The following is a 24673-nucleotide window of genomic DNA, read 5'->3' on the forward strand; positions in this document are numbered from 1 at the left end:
CAAAAAAAATAAAAACAAAACATTATTTTAATAATTAAAACATAAAATGGTATGTTGTATTGATAAAATGTCCTATATCCCTTGACCCACCTTTGAGTTTCATAGCCAGTTCTTCTGAAAACTGATAGCTGTCCACTTTAAATACCTTGACACTGCTTCTCTGCCTGAGGACTTTGTCCAGCATTAGAGGAGCTAGCCCAACCCACCTGCAGGGCAGCCTGGGAGTGCTGGGGATTAAATTCTACCTGGAGTAATCTCAACCAATAAGGGCTAAGAGACAGGGAATAAATACCTCAGATTCCTCCCCTACATGGAACAATTCTAAGGTAGGTTCAATACTGTTCATCACAGAATTCCAATTATTAACTGTGCTTCAGTTGCCTCATTAATGCAAACTATATTGGCTTTGCCCTGTCAATGTCTCACATTTTTCCACTCTCATTTGTACTTCTGAGGATCACATCCCAAATAAACTACTTGCCCACAAGGACTTATCTCAGATTCTACTTTCCGTGGACTCAAAACAGATGTGCCAAACTGGAGTTAATGAACATTGCCCATCGGGATCAGATGATCCCTTACTATCAAAATGGAAGGGATTTTTAAGTTAGACTAGTGGTTCTCAACTGATTTTGTACCCTAGGGGACATTTTTTATTATCATGGCAGCCCCCACCCAGGCTCCGGCATTTAGTGAGTAGAGAGGAAAGTGATGCCGCTAACTATCCCACAGTACATGGAGCATACCCACACAACACAGAGTTATCTGGTTCAGATGCTCATAGTGCTGAGTATGAACAACCCCCCATTAAACTGGAGGTTGATCTAAATGGATTCTAACATCCTGTACTATTTTAATATTCTATGATTATAAGAAATCACACTGAAATTCCTGAAGCCTGATGAGCTTCAAAGGATTTATAATATCTTGGGAATTAGGTGCAGAATTCCTTCCTATGTCTATTTTTGCATTTTTGTGGAGTGTCCACAGCTTTCATAAATTTCTCTAAGGGGCATGTGACCCATAAAGGTTAAGAACCAAGCTCTATAATAAATAATTCTTAATAATTTTACCGTAGGTCTAAATCTTTAATCACCTTTCTTTTTTCTCTTTCAGAGTATTGAGAAATGCAAGAATTGCTTTTTCACATTTGACAGCAATTCTTCCTAAGGCAGTGTAATTCTGATAGGTATAAGAAGTAGTCAATAAAGAGAGTGAATTTAGTTGTTAATTGTGATACATGAAGAGGACACAAACTTCCCGGCAATTAGTCTGGCACCTTTCTCAAGTCCTAGGAAAACTTTTATTTTTAATCCCTAATTAATATAACTCAGCAAATATCACTACATATTGAGGAAGGAAATGAACAAAGGAAAATTGCATAGAGAGAACAGTCCTATATATACTCTTATCCCATATCTGTTTGGACACAAAGCCACTGCCAACGAAGTGCCTAAGATAAAGAATTGGTATAGATCTCCCTTTTGTAGATTTTTTAAACTGGGGCCATATAAATCAAACAGGATTACTTTATCTGCAGCTAAGAATTCTGTAGAGACATACTGAACCTGTAAGAGATGGCAGAACCTGGCCAAGTTCTGTCTTTTAGGTAATAAATTCTACTACCATCCTGACTCTGCTTTCAGTTTTCTCTATTTTTATTTTAGGGCAAGATATGTGGATTTGTCTGCAATATTAAAAGGATTTTTGGTTTACAAGGATCCAAAATTTGCTGCCTTAGATTAAGTGTGACTGTTCTGGCATCATGCATATGTGAAAGAGAAAAATAATAAGAACAATTAAACATGTGTGACATAAAATTTAATGTCAGACACTAAACCATTCAGAAGTAATCTGATATGCAATTTTTCTAATGATAGCTACCATTTATGAAAACTTATTAAGTATCAGGTATGTTAGGTTCGGAAAGATAGATAAATGGATAGAATATAGATGATATATAGATACATTAAACCTCACAACAATTATTTAAGCTAGAAACAATTTTTCTATCCCCATTTTAAAAATTAAGGCTTGGCAAGTTATAGTTTATCTAGGGCTATAAAACTAAAAATGCCAGAGCAAGAATTTGAACCCAGGTCTCTCTAGCTCCAAAATTTACCTTTATCCCCATAATACAATATTGTCTCACATGGTATAGTTGTCTAATCAGGAAATCTGGGCAAGATTTGAATCTCTGCACTGGGGATATCTGAGTCACCAAGAAGAATTTTGTAAAGTAGCTAGAGTTGATAACCTGACCTGGAAAAGTTCTAACCTTCAAATAAATTTAGGGGCATCACAGCCCTCTGTGCTGAGCAAGTGAGCTGGGAACCCGAGGTATTCATCACCAAAAGAGGCCAGAGCTTTCTGGGAGGCACAAAGACATATTTAGGTTTTAAGAAAAGGGAACGGGAGTTGACTTCTATCAAAAGCAAAAGTCCAAGTGTGTCAAAAGTATCTGAGAGCAAGAAGCTGCTATCTACCATTCAGTAATTAAGAAGACCAAGCTGAAACCCAGCCTAGAAGAGGTGAAGGTGCTAACTTACACCTGGTTTTGACAATTAACTATAAAATTGATTTTTTTATTTTATTTTATTTTATTATGTTATGTTAGTCACCATACAATACATCATCAGTTTTTGATGTAGTGTTCCATGATTCATTGTTTGCGTATAACACCCAGTGTTCTATGCAGCACATGTCCTCCTTAATACCCACCACTGGGCTAACCTATCCCCCTACCTCCCTCCCCTCCAAAACCCTCAGTCTGTTTCTTAGAGTCCATAGTCTTTCATAGTTCCTCTCCCTCTGACTTTGCCCCCTTCATTTTTCCCTTCCTTCTCCTAATGTCCTCCATGCTCTTCCTTATGTTCCACAAATAAGTGAAACCATATGATAATTGACTTTCTCTGCTTGACTTATTTCACTTAGCATAATCTCCTCCAGTCCCATCCATGTTGATGTAAAAGTTGGGTATTCATCCTTTCTGATGGCTGAGTAATATTCCATTGTATATATGGACCACACCTTTATCCATTCATCTGTTGAAGGGCATCTCAGCTCTTTCCACAGTTCGGCTACTGCAGACACTGCTGCTATGAACATTGGGGTGCATATGGCCCTTCTTTTCACTACATCTGTGTCTTTGGGGTAAGTACCCAGTAGTGCAATTGCTGAGTCAAAGGGTAGCTCTATTTTTAATTTTTTGAGGAACCTCCACACTGTTTTCCAAAGTGGCTGTACCAACTTGCATTCCCACCAACAGTGTAAGAGGGTTCCCCTTTCTCCACAACCTCTCCAGCATTTGTTGTTTCTGGCCTTGTCAGTGTTTGCCATTCTAACTGGTGTAAGGTGGTATCTCAGTGTGGTTTGGATTTGAATTTCCCTGATGGCTAATGATGATGAACATTTTTTCATGTGTCTGTTAGCCATTTGTATGTCTTCTTTGGAGAAGTGTCTGTTCATGTCTTCTCCCATTTTTTGACTTGATTATTTGTTTTTTGGTTGTTGAGTTTCAGAAGTTCTTTATAGATCTTGGAAATCAGTGCTCTGTCTGTAGTGTCATTTGCAAATATCTTCTCCCATGCTGTGGGTTGCCTCTTCGTTTTGTTGACTGTTTCCTTTGCTGTGCAGAAGCTTTTTATCTTGATGAAGTCCCAAAAGTTCATTTTTGCTTTTGCTTCACTTTTTGGAGATGTATCTTGAAAGAAGTTGCTGTGGCCAATGTCAAAGAGGTTACTGCTTATGTTCTCCTCTAGGATTTTGAAGGATTCCTGTCTCACATTGAGGTCTTTCATCCATTTTGAGTTTATCTTTGTGAATGGTGTTAGAGAATGGTCGAGTTTCATTCTTCTGTATATAGCTGTCCAACTTTCCCAGCACCATTTATTGAAGAGGCTGTCTTATTTCCATTGCTTATTTTGTCCTGCTTTGTCTAAGATTAGTTGACCATAGAGTTGAGGGTCCATATCTGGGCTCTCTATTCTGTTCCATTGGTCTATATGTCTGTTTTTGTGCCAGTACCATGCTGTCTTGGTGATCACTGCTTTGTAATATTGCTTGAAATCCGGCAACGTGATACCCCCAGCTTTGTTTTTCTTTTTCAACATTTCCTTGGTGATTCGGGGTCTTTTCTGATTCCATGCAAATTTTAGGACTGTTTGTTCCAGCACTTTGAAAAATGTCATTGGAACTTTGATCGGGATGGCATTGGAACTATGCTCTGGGTAGCATAGACATTTTAACAATGTTTATTCTTCTGATCCATGAGCATGGAATGTTTTTTCATCTTTTTGTGTCAATTTAGACTAATGGAATAATTCAGAGAGAAACAGGTCATGGGTGAGAGTAAGAATTCCGAGTCCTGGAGCCATCAGGAGTGAAGAGAGTAACTAAGTATCCGCCCATACTCTATAGGGGACTTTCACTGTGAAATGGATGGGAAGCAGCAGATAGGAAAATGTTTCTGTATTATTAAATACATTTTCAGCTTTAAACCAAAGAAAGTGAACCAGCCCACCTTAGAGGAAAAATATGTATATACTGGCCACATAACTAAAAATTCTGAGAATAAATCTAACTTCAGTTATGGCTAGATAGAGGCAATCAGAGGTTACCAGAGAACTTCCTCTCCATCTCAATTCTTTCCTCTCTGTAGGTATCCTTGGGGAGAGAGTCCCTGTAATAACCAGGGGGCCACCAGAAGCTTTCAAGGCCCTAAGAGATCATAATGCCACAGATAGAGAAAGCTTGTTTCCTGATAGCTTGACAAAAGTCAGGGTCTGGCCTGGCTTCGATCGTGTGACCAGCCCTGAACCAGTCACTGTGGCCCATCAGAATAGATCCTGATGGAGTCATTGCATGTCCTCCCAGGGCCTTGTTTTGGGGAGAGAAGTGGCTGAAATCAAGCTCAGCCAAATACAGCAACAGAACATAAGTGGGGATAGAAGCAATACCTCAAATACTGCAGCAGGCCTTGCAGTGCACATACAGGGTCAACGCAGTGCAGCTAGAGCCAGGGACCCATGTGGGGCCTCAGGGGGTGGGGAGCCGCACATCAAGCAGTTAAACACTTATGAAATATCTACTACCGCATTTCACTGATTCTAAGATGCACATTTTCCACATTTTAAAGACTGAGAAGTCAGAATGTTTCTGACAATGAAAGACATCCTATAATTGCTCTTGGCCAGGGGGCAGCTGTGATATAGTTTCCAAAGTCTGCACAGAACTCAGTCATAATTCTTCATATTTTCATCTCTTCAACTGAGTGTGCATTGTTTATACCATATTTGTAGGCTTCAAATGTTGTTTAAAATATCTTCAGAAAGATTAAGCTATGATCCACCATTAAAACCAAATGTCATTATATATGCAAAAAAGGAATCCATGCGACAGGGCACATGTTTAATATTAATGAAGCACATATTCATGGTGGGGAGAATGACTGCAATTCCATATTTGCTTTCAAAGTAACACGCATGCTTTTTTAACACCTAAGAAAGGATGACACAAGTGGATGGAGCCATTTTATATTTTTACATTTTTTTTACTGATATACATGAAAAGTATTGCCTTTCGCATGCTAAGAAATGCCCCGAAGACAGCAACACTGAATGATAAACATGTATATCTAAATAGTCCAAAGTAACTTTCAATAAGTATCATGTCAATAAAATTAAATTGTAATTCCAATTAAGGTAATAATAAATCACTTTAAATAAGTGGCATCTGTTAGTAGTAACATAAAATCATGTTTCATCTAAAATCAATAACAATGTACTTGATGAAATAAAATATATGACCATTACTATGGTAGGTACCAAAAGTACAAAGAGAAATCATTCATGGTCCCTATATTTGGGAAATATTCATGGTCCTATTGTGCATTTTTAGTGGGATGTGGTACAAAGGGGTTATCAGAACAACCATCACTAAGCCAGACACTTTACCTCACCTATCCCATATCCTTTGTATTCTGACCCAATCTGCATTTCAGAACTATAGGAAAAACATGGGAATGTTTGTAGATTGTGAATTAATAGATTTAGTGATTATAAAGTATTTAACTGCTTTAGAAACTCCCAATACTTCAGATACTTAAGCCAAACACTTGAGAGTCATTCTGGATTCCTCTTTGTCTCTCACACCTCACATCTAATCCATCAGAAAAGCTTTAGCTCCAAAATATATCCCAAGAATCTGACTACTCTGCCACTACTTTAATCCAACCCACATCATCTCCTGCCTGGAATCCTGCAAGAGCCTCATTACAGGTCTTTCTGTTGCTGGCCTTACCTACCCACTCCCCACCCATTGTCTAGCTTCAACACAAAGCCAAAGTGATCCTTTTAAGCATAATTTACATTATGACAATCTTGTGCCACAAATTCTGAAATGACCTACCAGTTCATGCAGAATAACAGCCAAAATCTCTGCAAAGGCTCCCAAGGCACCCAATAACTGGTCCTATGAACATCTCTGATCTCCTCTCCTATTACTCCTCCTTTCAGTTACTTCACTCAGACTTCCTGGCCTCCTTGCTGCTCTTTGAACACGCCCCGTATGCCCTTGCTTCCCCCGTTACTCCTGCTCTTCCCTCTGCTGACCGTTCTTCTTTGAGATAACTGTTTGGCCGGTTCTGTCCCCTTGCAGTCTTTACCCAAATGTCATGTCGTCAATGAGGCATCTCCTGATCACTCTTTCTTCTTTTTTTTTTTTTTAAAGTAGGTTCTATGCCCAGTGTGGGACTCGAACTCACAACCCTAAGATCAAGAGTTGCATGCTCTACTGACTGAGCCAGCCAGGTGCCCCTCTGCTGTCACTTTCCATGACAACTGCCACTGTCCCCTTTCCTCTGCTCTCCCAGTCCCCCTTACCCTGATCTAATTTGCCATTTTACTATAGCATTTATCTGCTTCTAACACACTATTTAATATACTTATTTGTTATGTTTATTGCTTATCGCTTGACTCCACACTTCTCCCTCCCCCCAACCCCCATGAATATAAGCTCCACGAAGCTATCTTTTTTGTTCAATGCATCATCCTAGTACTTAGAACACTGATGGCCAAATAAGTAGAAGCTCCATAAACATATGCTGAATGAATAAATGGATGATTTTTACTAACCCAAATATGTATATAAACATAAATTCATGTCTGTAAAACCACTTAAAAGGCACAGAGAGGACATAAGCTAAAAATCCTCTGAAGTCAAAAAGTAAATTATATTCTGAGAGAATGCCCAGAGGAAAATTACCTGTAGAACCTATAGTAGTGAGAGTCCAGGAAAGGTACGTGGGAGAAAAGGCAGAGAAAACAGAAGACAGGATATCTGCCTTAGGTAAAGGGTATGTCTGCTGGGACTGATGGTCCAACATTCTGTCATTAATGCCTCCGGGCTACATTCTGTTGAATGAATAAAAGCTTCCAACGGGCTCCTCTAAAACTGAGTAAACTCAGGGACATCTTCCATCCCCTCACCCCTAACCCCCACCATGGGCTATAAGGAATGCCCCAGCAGAATCCTCAGCTTCCAAAATAGAAACCCAGAGCTGTGTACCCAACGCTGACACATCACTTCTGTCAAAATGAAGCCTAGAGTTTGCTTGTGGACACACAGCCAAAACACGCAAGCCAGCCGCAATCGAATCATATGCTCTACTCTCCCTCCCCCTTACTCCCTCATGTTCTATAGGGCCGAAGAGGTAAAAGGAGAAGAGACAGTAAGAAAGCTACTTGGAAAACCATTAAACTGTTTTTTACTTTCAGTTCTATCCATGCCTATCTTTAGGGTAAAACTTCTCCACAGAAATAAAGGTTTTGAGGTAATATTCAGACTCCCATAAAGGTGCAAGTCATGGAAAGAACACCTGAAGGTTCAAAACGACTTCACCTCCAGAATCTCAAATTCTCTTTCTGAACCAGGCATCTTACCTCTCGCTTTTCTCTCTTCTTGCTTAAAACGGGCAGGTCCCCTGGAAGACAACACACCTCCCAACGTTTTGCCCCCATTTCTACCTGCAGAAACACTACCCATTCTTCAGTGCCTAGCTCCAATTCCAAATCCCTCGGGAAGACTGTAACACTTAGCGTGTGTCCTTTTTCTGATATGTTCTTTGTCTCTTCCTTTTTCAAATGCATTACGTGTTCACTCGATATACTTTTCTGTAACAGACTTGAGTTTCTATTTTATCTCTGCATCCCAGAAGCACACAGAGCATGATGGCCCTGAACTGAGGGTTGTAGAGGCCACAACCATGAAGGCAGCACACTTCGAAATGTGTGAAAAAGATGGTTCCAAGAAGATAAAAAGGATCTCAAGTATCTTATCATGCCCTCATTTGTACTGCATTGATGCCCTTTCATATTCAGAACCTAGTGGGTTTTTTTCAAAATTATCTTTAAAAACTATGTACCTGATTGCTGTTGTTGCTATTTTGCTCTATCTTAGTAGCTCCTGGAGAAAATAAAAAGGTCATATATAACTCAGAAAAATCCATTTGACTTTTTTTTCAAGAAACAGGAAAGTGAGGGGACTCAGTTTGCCTCTACGCGAGACGTCTCACAGGGGTGTAGGAGAAGGTAGGACTGTTGCCAACATCTAAGATTCAGCACTGCCAGGAATGAGTACACCTTAACACAAGGAGAGGAAACCCTTCAGGAGTAAAAAAACCAAGGTAGTAGGTAACCCCATAATTTACTGTCCAAAACAGGTCACTCTGAGAGTGAAAGAGGCACCATTAACAATTACACCAGGCAGCAGGTATTAACCGGAACTGCCCCAGGCAAACTGGAGCAGATGACAACCCTACAAAAAAAGTCAGTGAACATGAAACCTCAGGGCACAGCAGGAGAGAATCTGCTATAATTCTAAAGCAGCTCTAGATAGTTTAGAATAAATCCCCTGACAAAGCTGCCTGTTGAAAGAGCCGTGTAGCATTCCAGTGCCTCTAGAAGGCTCAGCAGGAAAAGAGAGTGCTCAGAACGCTGTGTTGAGCAATCCAATCACCATGAAATTCGGAGAGTGGAAGCTGCTACAAGCCTTTACCATCCATCAAAATCGCCTTCAAGATGCTATCGTCAACCATTAGGATCAGCAAGTAACCTGCTAGGCTGAAGAGACCTTACTACACAGGAGTCTCTACCCTCTCTACCATCCAGGCAGAGGTAACAACTGAGGGAGAAAGAAGTAAGACCCCATTATCTACTACAACCAAATGAAGAAAAGAATCATAGAGACACAAAATGTTGATGCTGTAGGCACCTTAGAGACAATCTAATCCAGGTTCCCAATTAATAAATGAGGTAACATAGCTCAGCAAGATTAAAAAAAACATTTTAGGCTACTAGAAGAAAAAAGAATTTAATTCACTCCTTCCTTCATTTGACACGTATTGAGTACTCCCACCAAGTCAGGCACCAGGATAAGATAAATAAGACATAGTCCTGCCTAGGAGGAAATGCACTAATAACTATTATACTTCAAAAACTGATTAAGTATATCTTGGAAGTACTGTGTTAATACCACTTGAGAATTCTAGCCAAATGGCACAAAGAAAATGATCCTTAAAAGGGAGAATGTTGATAAACACTGCCACTATGCAGTAACTTTGCTGAGAATCCCTGTGATGGAAAAATGTTCAATAATAAACCCTCTTCCATTTGTTTTCTTTTTCTGTCCTTATCCCACATTTATGTCTCACCATATGCAAAGCAGTGAGAGTCAAACTGAAGCCTACAATTTTCTTGTGTATATATACTATCAATATTGAAGTTCAGGATATACATTTCCAGATTTCCTAGAATCCTGAAGAAAACAAATCTAACTTAATTATACTCAGGTTTTTCCTCTTCCATCTGTAAAACAAATGAGCCTCTAAAACTATACCATTTGTTCACAGAATGTCATGATGTAGAAAGATGATCATTATATGAAATTAGTTTAATTAGAAGATCTTCCTAATTCATACTTTCTTTATAGAATTTATTATAACAAATCATGGAGTCTTCTAAACACTTTGTAAGAAAGGGGAACTTGAGGCTTAAATAAAACCAATACTTAGAAGAATTATTTCAACATAACCCAAATAAAACATTACTTAAACCCAGAAATATTTGTTACACTCTTTCACTGAAGGCCATTGCAATTATTGAATAAAATGATTTACCATATCAATAAAGAATCTGAACCTAGCACCATAAAGTTTTTTTGCTAAAGACCATGCCTGTAGTGTGACAATTTCCTTGTTTTAAATAAGTTCATTTCTCAATATTGCTAAATTCAAATTTTAATCAACAGTTTTATTAGAGTTCCATATTCAAAAAAATATGGTTTCTCCCTGAATACTCATAAAAATAAATGTTGTTACATGTTAGCAGCTCGAGATATAACATGTCATGAAAAAGACTGAAAATAATATGAACTTCTCCAATATTGTACTTCAGTATTCAATTACATTAATAAACTTGCACAGGTTTTCACAGCCTTAAATATTTTCAACCTACACTGAGCATAACTGTTTGCATTATGTAAATGTTAAATTAAGTAAGGATAAGGTGAGTGAAAATACATTCAGAAATCATCATACCATTCCTGGTTAGCATGGTTTCTTTATGGTATAAAAGGTATTCAAATATAGTCCAATGCTGAAAATATCTGAGCTTCCTCTGGTTCACAGGAATAACAACGCTTAGAAAAGAAAAAGCAAGGGGAAAGAAACATTATTAATTAAAATATAACTATCAAGTCTATATAATATGACTAAGCACAGATGAAAATGCCTGTAATTCTTATTAGCAGGTTCTGTATAAGTTTGGGGCCTCACAGACTGCAAATGCTGAGAAAAATTCTAAACCGTAATACAAAAAAAAATTTTTACTTCATATCACAATCATACACTTAAAAGGGGACCAGCCTAGTAACACGTGGGTGGCTCAGTCAGTTAAGCGTCTGCCTTCGGCTCAGGCCATGATCTCAGGGTCCTGGGATTGAGCCCTGAGCCCCACATCAGGCTCCCTGCTCAGCGAGGAGCCTGCTGCTCCCTCTCCCTTCTGCCCCTCCCTTGCTTGTGCTCCCTCTCTCTCAAATAAAATCTTAAAAAAAAAAAAAGTGACCAGCTTAGATTGAGACTTTAAAATACATTTAGCTTGATTTAGCACTAGTCTTCATGCAAACCACGGAGCCCTGTCATAAAATCAGGTTTGCCACATACCTTGATGATTCACTAAGTAGGAGGTAGAGTGTAGCACAGTGTTTACAAAGGTGAGTTTTCAACTCATGCAATTTTGTGCAAGTTAATCCAAGTTTCTCAACCCCAGTTTCTTCACTTCATGGATTTGTTGAAGGATAAAATGAGGCACATTGTGTTAACTGTTTATAATTTGTAATTGTTACTATAAATTTTATCCAGCATCATTATGGTAGGCAAAATAATGGCCCCTCAAAGATGTCCTTCCTAATCCCCCAAATTCGTAAATACATCACCTTACATGGCAAAGGGGAAATTAAGGTTACAGGTGGAATTAAAGTTGACAATCAACTGACCTTAAAATATGAAGGTTCTGGATTCTCTAGGTGGACTCAGTGGAATCACAAGGTCCTTAGAAATGGAGAAGGGAGGGAGGATTGACGGAGTCAGAGGGAGATAAGACTGTGAAGAGTAGCCACAGAAATTCAATGTTGCTGGCTCTGAAAATAAATGAGGGGGTCATGAGCCAAGAAATGTGGGCTGCATCTTGAAGGTGGAAAAGGGAAGGGCAGGATTGTCCCCTAGAGCCTCCAAAAAGGAATGCAGCCCTGCCAATACGATGACTTCAGCCCACTGAGACCAGTATCAGACTTCTAACCGATAGAACTGTAAGACAGTAAATTTGGGTTGCTTTAAGACACAACATTTGAGGTAATTTGTTAGAGCAACAGTAGAAAACTAATACTAGAGGCATGTGGGAGGCTCAGTCCATTCGGCATCTGCCTTCGGCTCAGGTCATGACCCCAGGGTCCTGGGATGGAGCCCTAAGTCGGGCTCCCTGCTGAGCAGAGGAGGCTGCTTCTCCCTCTGCCTCTCCCCCCAACCCCCCACTCGTGCTCTCTCTCTCTCTCCCCTCTCTCTCACTTTCTCTCTCTCTCAAATAAATAAAATCTTAAAAAAAAAAAAAAGCCTAATACTATTACCAATATGGCAAGAGCTCTGTTGGGTGCTAGAGATGGTGAGTTAGGTAGACACGCTAGGGATACATTTCCCTCTCTACAAGTCCCCTTTTGTGACCCTATAATAACTTATTAAAGTATATAACATAATGGGTATTGCTTAGAAAAGTTCTATACCTATAGTCTAGATAACTAAGATAATTTATTAAAACAAATCTGTGGCATTTTGCAGACCCATATCTTGTTCCTCTACTACACAGGGTAAATAGCTTAAAGCCAAAACTTTGGCAGAGATGAAGCTTTGGAAGAGATGACAAGTCGCCTATGAAAATTCTGCTTCCCCTTTTTCCCCACTCTTTATGATTGGGGTAGCAATGTTTCCAGCTAAAACCCTAAATTTCCAAGCTGCCCTTGCAGAAAGGATACCAAATGTGATATAAGCTAAAGTCTTAAGGTAGAGCTGCTGGGAAAGTTTCCTGAAGGTGATTATTCATCCGGCAGATACCCTTATTCTTCTCCTTCTTCCTACTTGGAACCAAGGAGCAATTCTATAACCATAAAAAGAGAAGCCAATGAAGATAGAAACCAAGGATAGAAACCATGTATTAAAGGGAGCAGAAAACTTAAAGGAGACTGGCATGATGGTATTGTATAGACACTGGACTGCCTACCTCTGAAATTCTTGCACATGAGGAAAAATAAATTCTTAACTTGTTAAGCTAGCCTAAGCCAATTCCTTATACTTGACCTAATGTTCTTTTTGCTAATTTTCTAAGTGAAGTTTCCTTTAAATCAGTCAGAATTTAACACAGTAAGAGGCCACTAAATAGTGCTGGAAGAACTGGATATGTACATGCAAAAAAAATGAATTTATATAAAGACCTTACAACCCTCACAAAAATTAACTCAAAAGGGGTCACAAAATGGCCTACATGTAAAATGCAAAACTTTAAAACTCCTAGAAGGTAATATAGTAGAAAGCCTACATGACTTGGAGTATGGTGTTGATGCCTTTTTAGATACAACATCAAAGACACGATCCATGAAAGAAATAATTGATAAGCTGGACTTCATTAAAATTAAAAACTTCTGCTAGGTGAAAACCAATGTCAGGAGAATGAAAACACAAGCCCCAGACTGGGAGAAAACATCTGCAAAAGACATATCTGGTAAAGAACTGTTATCCAGAATATACAAAGAATTTTTAAACTCAACAATAAGAGAACAAACAACCCAATTAAAAAATGGACCAAAGACCTTAACAGGTCCCTCATCAAAGAAGATAATACAGATGACAAGTAAGCATATGAAAAGATGCTACACATCATATGTCATCACAGGATATTCTGGAAAAGGCAAAAGTATGAAGACAGTAAAAACATCAGTGGTTTCCAGGGGTTAAGAGGAAGGGAAGAGTGAATAAGATGAGCACAGAGGGTTTTCTGGTAGTGAAACCACTCTATATGATATTATAATGATGAACACATGCCAAGATAAATGTGTCTAAACCTATAGAATGTACATACCAGAAGTGAACCCTAATGTAAACTATGGACTTTGAGTGACAATGATGTGTTCATGTAGGTTCATCAATTTTAACAAATGCACCACTCTGGTGAGGAATGTTGATAATCAGGGAGACTCTGCATATGTTGAGGGAAACAGTAAATGGAAAATTTCTATACTGTTCAATTTTTGTGTGTTCTTTTTCCTTGGTTTATTTATATCACTATATAATAAACTACTAAATAGGTTTAATAATGCTGCTGTGTATAAGAAAGTTTGGGAAGTATTAATGCTTTTCTCTTTCATAGAAATTCTAACCTCTAGTATAGTATGTGAATGGCAATTCTATAGGGATCTATATTTCTACCCATAACAGTGTTTTAGTGTGAGAACTTCAACATTTTCCATCGTGGCAATTCAACACTTGCTTTTTTAAAAATCATTATAATCAGTTCATAGTAAGATATTAAGGAACAGCCAGAGGCAAGGAAAATGCATGGGTCTCAAAAAATAACTTTAAGGAAAATTCCGTATAACATTTTTCTCCTAGATTCTTGTCTTGTTATTACCAAAGATCTATGATGAAAAGCAACAATCTCTCATCCAGTTCCTCCCCTCCTACAGACACTCTCCAAGGATAATATGTCTTAATTTTTTCTGTTTCTAGGGGGTCTTGGTGGTTACTTCTATAAGTCTAAATAAGAAGTTTATTTCTTTTCATTATCTTGACTTATTAACTTCAGACAATATTTACTGACTGCCAGCATTAGAAATGTGAGAATTGAGTTCATTTACTTTGTTCCCTCCTCCCCTTCTTCTCTTCCCAGTGTTGTATATCTATATCGTTATTTTTAGCTTTTATATTGGTTAACTATTAACTATAAATAACATACCAAGCACATACTTCTCATTACATTGACTTTCCACAGGACTTCTTGAACACACTTTGTAATGTAAGCGCATTAACACTGAAACATATTTTTTCTGCTTCTCATTAGATTGATTCTAAAAGATGGAAATCAATAAACACAACTGTAATGATTATGTAAATTTGCTCTAATATGAAATATATTCCCCTCTCTACAGGTTTCATTACATGAATAACATCTATATATGTTTTGCCTAAAAGAATCAATTCAAAACATTTGTTTAGCATTTACCCCATGCAAGTCACTACCAAATCAAGTATCAGGCACTGCATTAGGCATTCAAGAAACACTGATGAGCCAAAATGAGCATGACATTATAAAGGCTCCGAGGAAAGATATGCTGTAAAAACTGAGTAAAAGTGGGGCGCCTGGGTGGCTTAGTTGGTTAAGCGACTGCCTTCGGCTCAGGTCATGATCCTGGAGTCCCGGGATCGAGTCCCGCATCGGGCTCCCTGCTCAGCGGGGAGTCTGCTTCTCCCTCTGACTCTCTTCCCTCTCGTGCTCTCTATCTCTCATTCTCTCTCTCAAATAAATAAATAAAATCTTTAAAAAAAAAAAACTGAGTAAAAGTGGACCTGATTTAGTCTTGAGAGAGCAAAGATAAACCTGGGAATATAACAACTGTGATGAGATTTAAAGGAAATGAAAATTAACCGATGTAGAGAGAGAAGCAGGAAAAGGCATGGAAGAGAGCATCCTGAATAAACAATGTGCCCAAAGCCCTTGGTTTTGCCCTTTAGAGAAATGGAAAGGAAGCCAAGTGGAACCAGAACACAGGTAAAATGCAAATTGTTTAATGCCTGATTATGGTAATGTAAGCTGTTTAATGCCTGGTTGATTATATCTACATATGTGACTAAAATATTTATTATGTATATAACTTTATAGTTATGTATATGTGTATATATATATATAATTTAAACATATGTAATATAACTTTAGAAGGATACATTATTGGGAGCCTGGGTGGCTCAGTTGGTTAAGCATCTGCCTCTGTCTCAGGTCATGATCTCCAGATTCTGGGATGGAGCCCCATATCAGGCTCCCTGCTCAGCGGGGAGTCTGCTTCACCCTCTGCCCCTCCCTCTGCTTCCTTCTCCCTCTCTCTCTCTCTCACTCACTCTTTCTCTCAAATAAATAAACAAAATCTTTTAAAAAGGCTATATTATCATAAAAAGTAATTTTATATTTATTCCTATATATAATATATATACAATAATATAATGATGTATTTCTATATATATTATACATATAATAATACAATTTTAAGTTAATTTTACCAATTCTTCTTATGGATTGCTAAAATAATAAATCCTTTCTCTACCAGAATAATTATATAAGCAGACTCTGAGAATCTATGTACCCCTTCATGCATAAGATTTAAGTTGCTTCTCCCAAAAGTTTTTCAGCCACATGTTTATTGTAGCGGGAAAGATAGATGTGATTTATGTAACATCCACATTAATGAAATTACTCTCTGCTTTGCAGTTCTTGCTCCTCTTTATCACCCCTCCCCCTTGTTTTTCAAACCATTGAATGTTCTTGTAAACTTTATAGTTTCTGGCCCATTTCCTAGAAGAGTATTTTTCCAACAGTAGTTTGGACTCATTAATGAAATCAATTAAGTGGATCAATTTTTTTTAATGTAATAGAATAGAATCAATGAAAAAAACGTTAGAGTGCATTACACATAATAATGGAAAGTGCTGTTTCTGAAGATTTTGTTTTAGTCATACACACATGTCAAGGATCAATATGGAAAATGTCTTTCTTAGTTATCATCAAAGTCAAAAAAACATAAGAGAAATACTGTTCTAGAAATTGTATGCTTTAAAGAAAGTCAATAGCACTGCGAAGGGAGTATTTTTCCCAAAGTATATATGTTTGAATCTGTTTGCAATAGAAACAGTTTTCATCACCATCATCAAGGGTTGGAAAATGCAGTCTCATGGGTTGCAGTCTTTCTGCACCGTACTAGGCCATTTAAGAATGACCCTTGGGCCTGAACACTTCCTTACCAAGAAATAGAGTCCTCACAACCTGTGCTAGGCTTATCACCAACTGTGGGATTATCTTTCCCTGTTTCAGGCTCAATGTGTATTCCTTTGTTCTGCTTAAGTGCATGTGTCAATGCCCTTAGGCCTGTCCCTGCTTCCCATATCTCAGACCCCACAGGAGAGGGGTCAGGGCACCACTTCTACTGCAGCAGGAAGTAGGGTGTGCAGCCTACACTGCCTGTATTGGCTGGCAGCAGAGTGGATCTGGCCGTGGGGAACCCACACATTGCAAAGAGCTAGATATTAGCGCTTTCTCTCCTCCTGCTCTAAGTAAGGGCTGTACCACTTGAGCCTAGTATGTATGTTGTCTGTTCTCAGCAACCTCAAATCATGCACTGGTTTCTTCCCTGCCTTTTAACCTTGGCTGCACAGCCTGGCCACTCAGTGCATGATGAAACATCAAGAACACCATCAAGTAAGATTTAGTAAATGATGATTAAATTTGTAGAATCCAGACAGAATTGAGCCTTGTTAAAACAGAATTCTATAAAGGGTTCCTGAAGGTATACATTCCAAATATTTGAATCTTGACTAGGAAAGGTGGATAGGGCTCATCAGATCAGGCATTTATCTATAATAATACTTAAAGTAGTTAGTTAATTTGCTATAGAACTGCAAAAGTTGAATCGTATTTAATGATATACCCTTTAATATTCATATATAATAAAATAAAAAGAATATACAATAGTTCTCAGGTCAGACTCCAATTTTTTTTTAATGCCAGATTCCAATTTTAACTCACTAAGGAACTGTCAATAACCTCTGATGTGTGTGGTAAAGGAAATAGTTCTGATCAATTTTCAATCCTCTTATCCATGTCCTATACTGGAGAAGTTTCTGAAGTGGTAAGACTTTCTTTATTCAAGTGATGAATACTATTTGTTGAACACCTCCTGTATCCATCAGGGAAGGACCTTTCATGGACTAATGAAAGTGTGCCAGCAACCAAGGAGTATGATTAATTCAAATCTGTGCATCTGAAATTAAAAAAAAAGAAGAAGAAGAAGAAAACAAACATAAACATTGCTTCCTGCCTCCAGAGGTTTAAAAGTTTTAAAGGTTTAAAATTTTTTTAGTAAAAATTCATAAAGAAGGAGAATTTTTCAGCAGTATGAAAAACTGATTGTAGGGAAATGTGCTAGGAGAAAAGAATAAAAAGGAAGAATACTCAAGTTTCCCATAGTAATGAAATTTTTTCCCAAATGTTTACATCAGCAAAAATTTAATTTGTCCTACTTACAGGATTGTTTTTTACCAAATGTCTGTGCTTGCAACACTCTAAAACTGGTATTCTTTTTGTGAAAATAACAGTTATTTAAATATATCAGAATCTAAATCAGAAGACTGTAAGAGGAAAAATTATCACCTAAGAAGCTGGTTGAGTACGTTTTGAAAACTCACAGTCATCCCGTCAGGAAGAAGCAGGGTAATTTAACTGGAAAGGATGCTGGTTGAAGGGGAGATCAATATGTAATTTTAGCTAGATTGTTTCCCTATTGTCCTTTGGGCCAGTGCCAAAGAAACTCTCGGCCTATCTTGGGACAATGGGTCAAACCAGAAACACTGCTTTGCACCTGAAAGAGAAAAAGAAGCAAGCAGGTCCAGACAGTATGCTGAGACGGTCCGAGATTCCATTAGAGTGTCAGCCATGAATAAGGTGAGATGCAATTTCTGCAGCTATGAGATAGTTTCACCGTCACCAAGTCTCCCTGGGCAACTTCACTGATGCATTTATGATGAAACTTCTCATTTTCTGTTATGTTTTCTCTCTTGGACCTTAAAGTAAATTCATCTTTTATCAGTTCCACGCTTCATTGCATGTCATGATTTGGAAAAGATAATAAAATACTGGCTGGTGCTGCCCCCAGAAAGGACAATGAACCTGCCTTCATTTCAGGAGACTATACTTATGGGAATTGATTTACCTGCCATGACCACTGTCTATAAAGAAAAGAATTATCTTGAAGCAAAGCAGAGCCAGAAAATTAGGAGCTGTTGTCTTAATGTAGACACTGTCCTCAAAGACTTGGCAGAAGAAGGACCAGGTAGTATAGTCAAATTCAGAGAAGCAAGGATGAAGAATTATTGTCATCAATTGATCCATTTTTATTTTAAAATATTTTTTCAGTGTTAATTTTACCCCCCATCTCTAGGCAATAGCATTCACGTTATTTAAAATCCCATAGATTCTCTGAAGAGAAAAATAACATTTAAAAATAAGTCTCCTCGAGATCATGGTTCAAATTACTAGGAAGTGTGTGTGTGTGTGTGTGTGTGTGTGTGTGTCAGAAAACAAGGGACAGGAACATTATTATCTAAGAGCTTAACCACCAAAGTAACAGCAGCTTTGACCTTGGAACATACTTTAAATCCAAAATTTTTAGCACTAGAACTGCAGTGATTACCCTCTTATTACAACTTTTTCCCATCCCTGCTCTGCCCACCAAAAAATTAATAATGGTTTCTTCTGATATTGAGAAAAGTTTTGCAAATCAACACATTTTGATTGAGAGTCAATGATTTTTACCTCTATTTAGACAAGTATGAGGAGAATGTAGTAGAAACAAAACTACACGGCTTAAACTGGAAATAGTCAACCCCATAAGCCTATCCATCATGTTAAATGTTTATGAAGTCAGCTATCTTCAGAAGAGTCTACAATGGAGATACAGTTATTATGGCATTTTTTTCTGATTTATTTTTACTTAACATTAAAATCTGCCAAATATCATGACTGTCTCTGAATGCAAATCCAAAACAGATTTTTGTAACTAATAAATGAATCCAGAATGTTAAAATCCTAAGTAATAAAAAGATTTAATTTTCCTCAGGTAACTTGTTCAGAGGATGTTGTGGTTACACCTGCTTTCCCTTTCCTAATTTCTAGTATCTGTTCAAGTACCCATCCCTAGACCATATAGCTCATGAACTATATCAGATCACACTCACGATTCCAGAGATGGCCCTGAGTGGTCCAATATAATCAAGTTTCCTTGCCATGACTGGTTCAGGAAACTAGGCCTAACCCAATCAGCCCATAGCATTCCTTTGGTTGCAGGTTATTGCTTAAATGATCAGGCCAGTACTATGTGAGGTGAAATTCACTAGAAAAAATGGAAAGGAAGATTCCCTGTCTTGACAGAAAGGCAGAAAATACAACCTATGTATGTGGTTGTAAATGGATACGAGGCCTGGTACTGCTGTCGCCATCTTGTGACAAGACTGAGATGAAGTCAACACAAAAGGGATAAAAATGCTAAGAATATCTCCACCCATCAGACCAAGTTCTGCTTAAACCAAACAGATCCCTATGTATGGATATTTTCAGTTTCTTGAGGGCTAGTTTGAATTGAGTTTTCCATTATGACTTAAAATACTCTAACACATACTATTAATAGGGTTCTCTTTCCATAATTAATACAATTATATAATCATGCTTTACTTTTTGCTGCCAGGAATTTGGAGTCAAATTTGAAATTCAGCTACAAAAATTACATAAGCCTTGGGGCTATGTTTTTAGTCTCATTCCTAAAAGGTCAAAGGTTTTGGGGGGGGTTGTTTGTTTTAGATTCAAGTTTTTATTTAAATTCCAGTTACTTAACATATAGTGTAGTATTAGTTTCAGGAGAATTGGGTGATTTGTCACTTACATACAATACTGAGTGCTCATCACAACAAGTGCCCTTCTTAATACCCATCACTCATTTAACCCATCGCCCCACCCACCTCCCCTCCAGGAACCCTCAGTTTGTTCTATGTAGTTAAGAGTTTGTTCTATGGTTTGCCTCTCTCTTTTTTTCTCCCCTCTATGTTCATGTTTTGTTTCTTAAATTCCACATATGAGTGAAATCATATGGCATTTGTCTTTCACTGACTGACTTATTTCACTTAGCGTAATACTCTCTAGCTCCATCCATGTTGTTGCTAATGGCAAGACTTCATTCTTTTTTATGGCTGAGTAATATGCCATTGTTTATATATACCACCTCTTCTTTATCCATTCATCAGTTGATAGACATTTGAGCTTTTGCCATAATTTGGCTATTGTTGATATTGCTGCTATAAACATTAGGGTGCGTATATCCCTTCAAATCAGTATTTTTGTATCCTTTGGGTAAATACCTAGCAGTGTAATTGCTGGATTGCAGGGTAGTTCTATTTTTAACCTTCTGAGGAACTTCCATACTGTTTTCCAGAGTGGCTGCACCAGTTTGCATTCCCACCAACAATGTAAAAGAGTTCCCCTTTCTCTGCATCCTCACCAACATCTGTTGTTTCCTATGTTGTTAATTGTAGACATTCTGACAGGTGTGAGGTGATACCTCATTGTAGTTTTGATTTGTGTTTCCCTGATGATGAGTGATGTTGAGCATCTTTTCATGTGTCTGTTAGCCATCTGTTCTTTGCAAAAATGTCTATTCGTGTCTTCTGCCCATTTTTTATTCCGATTATTTATTTTTTGGGTGTTGAGTTTTATAAGTTCTTTATATATTTTGGATAGTAACCCTTTATCACACATGTCATTTGAAAAGATCTCCCATTCCAAAGGTTGCCTTCAAAAAATAAATAAATAAAAAATAAAAGGTCACATTTTCCTACCTGTCTTTCTACATTTTTCTGGTCATGGTTATTATATTCACATATACCAACTTTTTCTTTTTCCTTTTTAATTGTTATAATAAACCAACAGATTACTTGCAGAATAAGTTGAGGTGTAAATAAATTAACAAAGTAAAATAAAATTAATTAGCCTAAAATAAGTGGAACTTTTTCAGAAGGCCCACAGTACAAAAACAAGCAAAGAAAATTAAAGAAACAATTAAAGGTATTTTACAAATTGGAAACTTTTTATTGAAGAAAGTGATGTTCTGTTCATTTTCCAGTTAAATAGAATTCATTGTTGTATTTTTATGTAATCAACCAGAAGAAACAGGAATTGGTTTTATATAATTTTTGATGATCTAAATAGAATTCAAATTACAAAGTAACAGAATTGATAACCTAAGAATTATTGCAAAGTGCCTCATGTTATGCAGCTCATTTTATTTGTTCTGACTCAGGCCATTTCACTTCACTAATCTAATTAATTTGTACTAAAATATGCCACCCCTATTGCATTAAATTTTACATTAAAATTGTTTGACTGCTTGCCAAAGAATGTTTTTCTCTAGAATTGGGTTTGTGGAATAAATGCACATTGCCTACTACATATTTTTCACCATTTTGATAAGCATTTGCTTTCTTTTCATAAGTATCCATAGCATGAAGATCACAGTACATTTCACATTTGAAAATACCTATTAAATATTTGATGAGGGTATTACAAACACAATTTAAATATATATAATTTAAGGCAAGCCTGATGGAAAAGCAATCAATCCTGCTTCGTTTCATCTCTCCTTCTTTGTAATTATAAACCCAAATTGTATTTCTAGAGGACCTAACCCTTAAAAATCAAGACTGTCAACCAGACAGGTGGGAAATGCTTGTTAATCAATGTAAAGGCTAGCAATTATGGTTTCTTAAAAAAGAAGAAAGTAAAAAGAAAAAAAAAACAACGGAGAAAGTATTTTGATGATTTGGGGCACATTAATGGCTTACAAACCACCGAATGACTGAGTTGATTTTAGGAATACAGAACAGTACGCTGAAGAAGGGGAGGAAAAAGATCTTCCTCACTCCTGAGAGTACACACTCTCACCATTCGAGCTCCTTCTTCATTGCATATCACTTTCATCACTAGGACTCTTGGGATAATCACTTAAATTTCCAGTTCTCTTAGTATCATGAAAGCAAGTTTTTTTTAAATTTTATTTTATTATGTTATGCTAGTCACCATACAATACATCATTAGTTTTTGATGTAGTGATCCACGATTCATTGTTTTCAGTGCTCCATGCAGTACGTGCCCTCCTTAAGACCCGTCACCAGGCCAATCCATCCCCCCACCCCCCTCCCTCTAGAACCCTCAGTTTGTTTCTCGTAGTCCATAGTCTCTCATGGTTCATCTCTCACTCCCATTTCCCCCCCTTCATTTTTCCCTTCCTTCTCCTAATGTCCTCCCTGCTATTCCTTATGTTCCACAAACAAGTGAAACCATATGATAATTGACTTTCTCTGCTTAATTTAGTTCACTTAGCATAATCTCCTCCAGTCCCATCCATGTTGATGTAAAAGTTGGGTATTCATCCTTTCTGATGGCTGAGTAATATTCCATTGTATATATGGACCACATCTTCTTTATCCATTTGTCTGTTGAAGGGCATCTTGGCTCTTTCCACAGTTTGGCTATTGCAGACATTGCTGCTATGAACACTGGGGTGCATATGGCCCTTCTTTTCATTACATCTGGTCTTTCGGGTAAATACCCAGTAGTGCAATTTCTGGGTCAAAGGGTAGCTCTATTCTTAATTTTTTGAGGAACCTCCACACTGTTTTCCAAAGTGGCTGTACCAACTTGCATTCCCACCAATAGTGTAAGAGGGTTCCCCTTTCTCCACAGCCTCTCCAGCATTTGTTGTTTCTGGCCTCGTCACTGTTTGCCGTTCTAACTGGTGTAAGGTGATATCTCAGTGTGGTTTGGATTTGAATTTCCCTGATGGCTAATGATGATGAACATTTTTTCATGTGTCTGTTAGCCATTTGTATGTCTTCTTTGGAGAAGTGTCTGTTCATGTCTTCTGCCCATTTTTTGACCTGATTGTTTTTTGGTTGTTGAGTTTCAGAAAGTTCTTTATAGATCTTGGATACCAGCCCTTTATCTGTAGTGTCATTTGCAAATATCTTCTCCCATGCTGTGGGTTGCCTCTTCGTTTTGTTGACTGTTTCCTTTGCTGTGCAGAAGCTTTTTATCTTGATGAAGTCCCAACAGTTCATTTTTGCTTTTGCTTCACTAGCCTTTGGAGATGTATCTTGAAAGAAGCTGCTGTGGCCGATATTGAAGAGGTTACTGCGTATGTTCTCCTCTAGGATTTTGATGGATTCCTGTCTCACATTGAGGTCTTTCATCCGTTTTGAGTTTATCTTTGTGTATGGTGTTAGAGAATGGTCGAGTTTCATTCTTCTGCATGTGGCTGTCCAATTTTCCCAGCACCATTTATTGAAGAGACTGTCTTTTTTCCATTGCATATTTTTTCCTGGAAAGCAAGTTTTGATAAGGGAAGAAAGCAGTAGGGAGGGATGGGACAGCAAAATGGAAACATCATCATCTTTGCCTATTTCCTCATTTAGCCCAGGCCAGCTAAAAGGTGTACAAGCACAGGTCAGTGCTGGCTATTTCAGCCCATCTAAAGACTTAACAACCAAGCTGACTACAGAGCTCCCAGGCAACCTTACTGACCTGACACTGCTCTATTTGTAGCACTCATTGTAAATGATATAGTTGTTATATGGTTGTATTAAATCATTTGCAAGTCAGAATTCATGGAAATTTTGTGTAATAATTTAAAAACACATGCCAATTATAAATACAAAACTAAACACTTTCAAGATCAGCAACCCTTATCAAAATGTACCTAGAAATGATTTTTATTTAATGACAACCATATATTTGTGTGTGTACCTTCATTAGATGGCAGCTCTCCTTAACAAATGGGAGTAAATTGGGTAGAACTACAAAGGGAACTAAGAGATTTATTGCTGCTTATCAATTAATGAAATAGTTATTTAAGCACCTGTGCTTTTCTGGACACTTCTGACCACTGTGGACATTCCCACCCCATTTTTCTTCAGCAGGATGCTCTTGAGTAGCTTTGCGGAAAGCTTATGCAGGAGTTCCTGAGTAAGGCTATTGCTATAAGGGACTAGAAGTCTGAGTGTGAGCAAATCACAAAATACACCCACATAAAAAGTCTTACTGCAGGCAGAAAGGCAAATGTCTCCATAAAGAGATTATTTTTAAACTTAAATGACTTGAACAAAGCAAATAATGCAAGACTCTAGGAGCAGGGCAAAGTTCAGAGTCTGAGGCCTCCATACCTGAAACCAAAAGCCTCAAATCAGGTTTCTTATGGAAATAAGAATGCAGGA

Source organism: Callorhinus ursinus, unplaced genomic scaffold (assembly GCF_003265705.2).
Source record: "Callorhinus ursinus isolate GAN/ISIS: 27379988/994484 unplaced genomic scaffold, GSC_fseal_2.0 scaffold2, whole genome shotgun sequence".
NCBI lineage: Eukaryota > Metazoa > Chordata > Mammalia > Carnivora > Otariidae > Callorhinus > Callorhinus ursinus.